Raw genomic sequence first — 7,524 nt, 5'->3', positions numbered from 1 at the left:
CTGAACCTGGAACTCACAGATCCTGCTAGGCTGGCAGGCCACATGCTCCAGAATCTGCCTGTTTCTGCCTCCCCAGCGTGAGGGTTATAGGAGTTACTACAGGAGCAGAGACAACTCCCAGACAGCTGCCTGGCTTTTCATGTGGGCGTTATGGATCTGAACTCAGGCCCTCACACTGGCAATACCAACTGTGCCCCCTTGAATTAATTCTATTTTTAATGGGCACATGCACACAGTAGGTATACAATGTCTCCCACAAAGACATATTGAAGACATACTGTGTAACTAAGTAAGCCCACCTCCTCCCACAATCCTTTACGGTTGGGTTGCACCCTGACTAAGTCATCAGAGCTCACAAATGTCCTAAGTTGAAAATGCATTTAACCCATCCACCACACTGCAGACCCCAGCCAAGCAGCACAGCTGCAGGGAAGAGTTGCTGGTTTTAGCTCCCGATCCTGGGTCCAACCGGAAGCTGTCACCTGCCTGGCATCAAGAGGGACAGATACACAGACAGAGGCAGAGAGATGCAATTTCAAACCTGCAACTTTGGTTTCTGTTGAATGTATTATCATGTGTGCAATGAAGTCAAAGCATAGAAAAATCCAACCACTGTGAGTAGGAATCATCTATCAGCAAATAAAGTTACCTTTTTGTGTGTTATAATTTCAACATGAGCTAAAATGAAACATACCTCCCCCCCGGATTCTCAGTTGATTTTTCCTCTGTATTCTCACACAGCTGCGGGTAAGACCTCAAGGATCTTGTTGGGAAAAGGTGTGGTGTTCCTTAAACACAAGTCAGTTTCTTCCCGTGTAGGAGGGGCTAACACTTCGACCTGAACTGGGACCTCTGTGTGTGTTGTGACACTGTTCCTATAGATATGTGCACAAATGTCTACTCACCCCAGAGAAGGAAGCAACAACAGACCAAAGCAAGGATACATTAAGATCCCACTGACTTGGTGAACCAATGGATTTATTAGGATTTCTTTTAAAAGCATGGCAAAGGGAAGCTTACAGGAGCAAAAAATATGACCCAAAGACAGCGGGGACAACAAGGCTTTGGTCAACATGGGTCAACAGTCCATGAAAACTGGAAACGTGGAGCACACTGTGCAGTCCACAGCATTGCCACAGGATTGAGGCTATCTTTCCCAGGAGTCCCAACTGGGACTGTCTTCCAGTCAGCTCTTCCTGGATTGAGCCTCTTCTACATAGCTCAGTTAGTTAATCTAGGTATGTCTCTCTGTAGCTCTTACAGTTTATATATGCTTGAGAGGGTCTGGTCAGTTTCGGGGACCTCCTGAAGCCACTGAGTTGTTTACTTCCTGAATTTACTGAGTGCACCTGCAGAATGGAAAGTTTCGCCTTCCTTAGAACTTCCCTCCAAGGTGGAGGCTTTTAATCCCTGAGGTCATTACCCAACAACACTAAAGGAAGAAAGGAACTTGGGTTCCAGGGAGCTTGGCATGGGGAAGGTATTTCCAGCAGCCCCCTTTCTGAACGCTCATCTGGCCTTTCAGTGAGTGAAGGACGTCAGTACATCGACCCTTAACAGCCTGCCTTGCTCCTCAGCTGAAAACCCTTGGGCTTCCCAGACCAACCAAAGCAGGGCAGTGTCTTATGAAGCCGCTGGGCCCTGTGGTGGACGGGGAGGGTGTGCGCTGGAGGGAAACCTCAAGCCATGGTTTAGAGCTTCAAACACAGCTCTGTGGCTTTGGGTTTTCTTACAAGAATCATAAAAAAAAAAAAGCCAACCCACTTTATTTATGTGTACATGAAGAACCCATTGAATTTCAGCAAAAATGGCAATGCCGGAAGGGTGAGGCTACAAACTCTTGTGGATAAGACCAGCAGATGAGCCCTGAGTCGTGGTGGGACCATTCAGGGACCATTCAGCTGGGCTGGGACACATCCCTGGCTTTGTCCTTTTTAGGGTGGGGGAGCAAGGAGTTCAAGTCTCCTTGTCTTAGTGCCCAACGTCCAAGGCCCTGGGCCAGTTCGCTGCTAGGAAGTGGAGACAAAAATGTACTAACACAGTCTGACCGGTATTTACCTTACCACAGACCTGGGCAGGAGCTGACTGGGAGGCGGGAAGGGCCTAGCAAGAGAGCAACCCAGGCCCACTAGCAGGACTGTGTGATCGCACCCAGGTCTCCCTTGACCTTTCGCAGGGAGGCTGCAGACACTGCATAGAAAGAAAGCTGAGAAGAATGAAGTGGCTTACTTAGCCATTAGGCAGCTTAGCAAAGGGACAAGGAAGGTCAGAGCTTATGTATCTGCAGCTTAGAATTTTCAGAGAGAGAGAGAGTCCATTACCTTAAGGGGTCCAGAGAGGAACCATTTTTCTGACTTCTAAATCCCATTTGAAATCTAATGAGCTATTCTAAGCAAAGTCAAAAGATACCAGAAAGCAGATAGCTAGTAAGTAACGAGTTCTTGCCTTACGACCACAATGACTGAATTCTATCCCCAGACCCTGTGTTAAAAACATAAAACAAACAAACAAACAAACAAACAAAAAACAGGCATTGCAGTGTGTGCTTGTAATCCCAGCCCTGGAGAGATGGGGTGGACCCCCTGGGACTTGCTGGCTACCTAGTCTTGAGCAGAGCCTACTTGGTAAATTCCAGGCTAGTGAGAGACCCTTTAAAAAAAAAAAGTGCATGACGCCAAGCTTGTCTTCACTCACATTTCTCTCTCTCTCTCTCTCTCTCTCTCTCTCTCTCTCTCTCTCTCTCTCTCTCTCTCAGAAAGCTTATTGGTTCTCAACCAGGAACAATATTGTGTGTACGCAGTATTTGTCAGTGTTGAGAAGATTTCGATTATAACAAAATGAGGAAGGTTATTAAAGTCCGTCCAGAGAGGCGCCGGGTGTGGTGGCGCACGCCTTTAATCCCAGCACTCAGGAGGCAGAGGCAGGTGGATCGCTGTGAGTTCGAGGCCAGCCTGGTCTACAAAGTGAGTCCAGGACAGCCAAGACAGAGAAACCCTGTCTCAGAAAAAAAAAAAGTCCTGAGAGGCTCCAAAGTACATCAGGTAGCGCTCCACAACAAAGGGCCAGTGTCCCAAGTGCCTTTTGATAAAAGCTGGCATGCTCTGTCATAAGCAAACCCTATAGCTGCTTTTAAGAAGTGTCATAAGCCAGGTGTGGTGGCACACGTCTTTAATTCCAGCACTTGGGAGGCACAGCTGATGAATATCTCAGTTTGAGGCCAGCCTGCTCTACATCATAAGTTCGAGGCCAGCTAAGGCTGTAAATGTTAATAGCTCTGAGAAAAAGGTTTTCCAAGTGGTAGTGTTGCAGCTCTGAGGAGAATACCACAAAGACTACCACAGAGAATACAACAAAGTCACACCACACAACCTCACATGAGATTAACTGGGAAAGACACAAGAGAGTGGCTCACTCTGTTCGCCTGAGAAGCTGCAAATAACTGAGTGAGAGGTGGACTTTATGTAAGGTTTCCCGGGGGCGGAGTTTTCCAGGGTGAAGATTTCAAGGGTGGGGAGTGGTGGTATTTCAAGTCCTGAGCATGGGGCAAGCCCAGGGATTGGAGGGATTATCCAGCCCAGGGATCGGTGAGTTTTCAAAGTCCAGAGGTGAGCTAGGACTTTTTTATCCTACAAAGGCTATATAGTAAAAACCTGTCTCAGAACAAGCAATATCATATAGGCCAAACAAACAAACAAAAAAAAAACCCCATCAGATATCTTTAAGGGAACCATGGCTTCTAGAGCCGCATCATGTTATTCAGATGAAACCACCTGTTTCTCCTGGGAAAAGGTACACCGTGGTTGGAGACCATATTGTCTAAATACATGCGCCGTGGTTCCTCAACCCAGGGCTTTGCTTCCCATGGTTTTGGTTATCCACCATCAACCACAATCTGAAAATACTAAATGGAAAATTCCAGAAATAAATAATTCATGTTTTACGTTGCACAGCATTTCTGAATAGCAGGATAAAATCTCCCACAGTCCTCTTCCCCACCGCCTGGGATTGTAATGGTCCCTTTGTTCATCATATCCACGTGGACACTGTCCACCTGGTAGTCACTTCACATCCTGGCTGCCAAATGCGTTGTGGTGGCTCAACAGTGATTCTGTGTAAGCAGCCTCATCTTCTTTAACAGCAAAAGTGGTGCTGGCAACATTATCACAACACATTTTTCTAACTGCTCCATTTTGCTAGTTGGTCATTGTATGTGACCTTTTACTATACCTAACTGATAAATTTATCTTAAATGGTTAGGAAAAGTAATCTGCAATGTCCAGTACCACCTGCATTGTCGGGCATCTACCGAGGCCCTTCCCCTGAGCATGAAGAGAGAGGATTCTCAATAGTATCTCTTTAAATCATGCCTTGTCTTACCACAAGTTGATTCACTGTGACCTGAACTGTGTGTGACATAAATGTAAGGGAAGAATCTGCACGGTTCAGCAAGAAAAGGGACAGGAAACACATACAGGGCACTTCCTGTGGCCTGAACACCACGCCTTTGAAAACACTAAAACCTCCAGTGGCAGCAGTTGTTTGCAGCTCCTGATGAAGTGATGTTCCCAGAGTTCCCTGGGTTTATGATGGGATGTTAGCATCCATTCTCTGTCGCAGCTAGTTCATCGTCATTCCATACCATCCCAGACAGACGCAGCTCTAGCAGCAAGCCCGCGGGGAACTCAAGAGCAGTTCCAGCCCAGGGACAGCTCATCCTCCCCCAGATGAAAAAGGAGATGTTTGTGACGTGGCTGTTCCCAGTTCCACTGCTCTGGGGCATTCTACATCTGGCAATACCAGAAACCACAAGCCAAACACAGAATAATTCAAGTCCTAACAAAGAAACAGTCCAGAAGGCCTCTGGCCCATGAACCTACTATCATTTCATTTCTCTTCTTCTGACTATCCCATTCTAAAAATCTTCAATTATGGAACATATAGACACAGTAATCCCTTATACTAAAAAGTTAAGTTTCTCCATAGCTTTTTAAAAAAATCATTAAACAAAAGTTTTGATACTTCAATTACAATTTGAGAAAAAAAACCCATACAAACAGAAAACAGATTAACCATAGGCCACACTTCCAGGAGCCTAAACAATAGACACAAAGATGTGATGAGCCCCCGAGCCTGCCAGGCTCAGCTGACAAAGGCTGCAGTCCCATCACCTGTACGTGTGCAAGTAGGTAAATTTCCCAGAAACTCAGATTTCCTTGTAGAATCTCATGGTTTCTGAATATTGGTTCATTTATTTTAAGCTTTGCACTGGCTGCATAAAACCCATCTGCCAGTTAAGTGCAAACAACAGGCTACCTCCCTCTTTGAAACCTGGGCAATGGAGCTTCGCCTCAAACTAAAATGAGTGGGTCTGAGCGTTTTACACTTTGAGTAATTTGAACACACTGAAAGGGGTGTCATCAATACTATTTATTAATGGTCCTGTCTCTGAACTTACTAAGAGAACAACAAAAGTCACCGAAGGAAAGATGTCAGTGAATCAAAATCCCTCGTTGTACACTTTACCAAGAAAAGATGCATGCGTGTAATTAAAACCTTTAATGAGAGGATATGAAGATTAGAAGATTCTCAGGCAAGCAATGACGTCACTGTGATGCCATAGGGTCAGGACTTCTGGTGCCAACCCACGTGGAAGAAACATCTTGGAAGGATTAGTAAGGAATACTAAGAATAGCAAAACCCGCTTTTCCAGGCTCACACCATAGAATTGGAATTTCCCTTTTCAGAAGTGGTTGCTGGGTAGCTGCCACTTCACACCGTCATTCTGCAAAGAACTTCCCAGCTTCACTAGAGAGCATCTGACATAACATGGGGTCCCAACTTTACTCGAGCTCATTCATGAGCTACGGTTTATCTGTTTCTTTTTCTCCCTCATAGAGTCTCACCGAGAAGCTCAGGTTGGCTTCGAACTCATGACCCTCCTGAGACAGCCCACTGAGTGCTGAGATCATAACCCTGGTCACATGCCCAGCTAATTCATCTGCTTTTTACTTTTGGCATCTATGTCATGGACGCCAGTAATATAGAGACGAGCCTAGCACTAACTGAATACACAGATTCCTGGGGAAGATGGTAAAAGTAACATGGGTATCTAAAGATGCATAGAATTGCAAAGCAGATGGAGTGCAGTGAAGGTTCTAAGTACCCTGGGCCTTGATGTGTATTTGGGGGGGGGGCAGGAATCAAGATAAACAACTCTTGGATCTGGGGAGCTACTGACACTGGGGAGGGGGGAGCATGCTCTTTGCTCAAGGAGACTTCTGGAATGAGAAGGTGTGGCAGCAGCATAAACTACCTAGATGCAGTTAGCAAATGTGGTCCCCATGAAAGTAGTTACCTGTACACTGAGGCAGGGTTGGGAGACCCAAATGAGAGGAGATCAGGGACTATCACTTTCTCCACTAGCACTCGTGGTGCCAGGCCTGATGAGCCCTAACGAGGTCTGGTGATTTATGACCAAGGGGCCTTGGAGGTCATTCCCCTATCCCCAGTTTCTAGGATGGCCCCTTAAGGAGCGCTGGGCATGCTGGAGCACCGCGGAGTGCTTCTTCCAGAGCTTTCTGTAACCTCTGAACAGAGGAGAGAGCTATGCCTGTGAAAGAGACCTTCCAGAAACAGTTGTTTGCTCCCCGGGTTTATTTGCCAGTCACAACCCAATCTATCAGGATTGCCAGGAGACATTCAGATGACAACTCTGGGTCCTGGGTTCACATGTCCACACCCGTTGCGCACAGCGCGGACCGTGGATGGCAGGTGGCTGAGAAAGCCCTGTCACCTGCTGGAGGAGCAGCACCTCCTGAGCAGTTTCAGTCTGCTTGTACGTCTGTGAGGCTGCCTGGAAGCAGCATCAGGATGGGGACCAAAAAGCCTGTGGGGATGCTTCAGTGAGATGCTTAGACCACGCGCTTTTCCTATCACGGGGCAAATGTTCTATGCATTTAGTCACACCTGCGATTTGCGGCTGAACACCGGCTGCCTAGTCATGTCCGTATTCTGATTCGTCATAAAAAGCGAAGGGTGGGTCCCATCTTCCTGGTCGCCAAACTCAAACTACAGGACAGAGCTCACTTCTGGAGCCTTCAGAGTAGAAGCCTCTTTGCTTAAAGGGTAGGGATGCGGCTGGAGGTTAGATCAGCAGTGGGGTGTTCGCCTAGCACAGTAAGGGTCTAGATTCCACACAGCTCCCAGAACTAGAGAGAAAGGCAGGAAGTGGAGGAGGTAGAGCAGGGAGACACAACGGAGGAAAGAAGGTAAGGGTGAAGGGGTGGGAGTGGCAGGGGAAATAGGAGAAGACAGGAGAGGAGAGGGGAGGGGCAAAGGAAATTACAGGGCTCCAACCCTCTGTTGGACTCTCAAGCCCAGAGTAAAGTGCCGTGTGGTTAAAGGACTCGTTTGCATGTGAGATTTGAGGCTGCTCCAAACTCACCAGGATCCTCCACAAGCACAGACTACAGGAAGTATCCACCTAGTCCACATTCAGTTTGTCTCCTGTCACATATAAGTCAA

Source organism: Acomys minous, assembly GCF_964271855.1.
Source record: "Acomys minous genome assembly, chromosome: 9".
NCBI classification, from domain to species: Eukaryota; Metazoa; Chordata; class Mammalia; order Rodentia; family Muridae; genus Acomys; species Acomys minous.
This window is presented reverse-complemented; position numbering follows the sequence as displayed.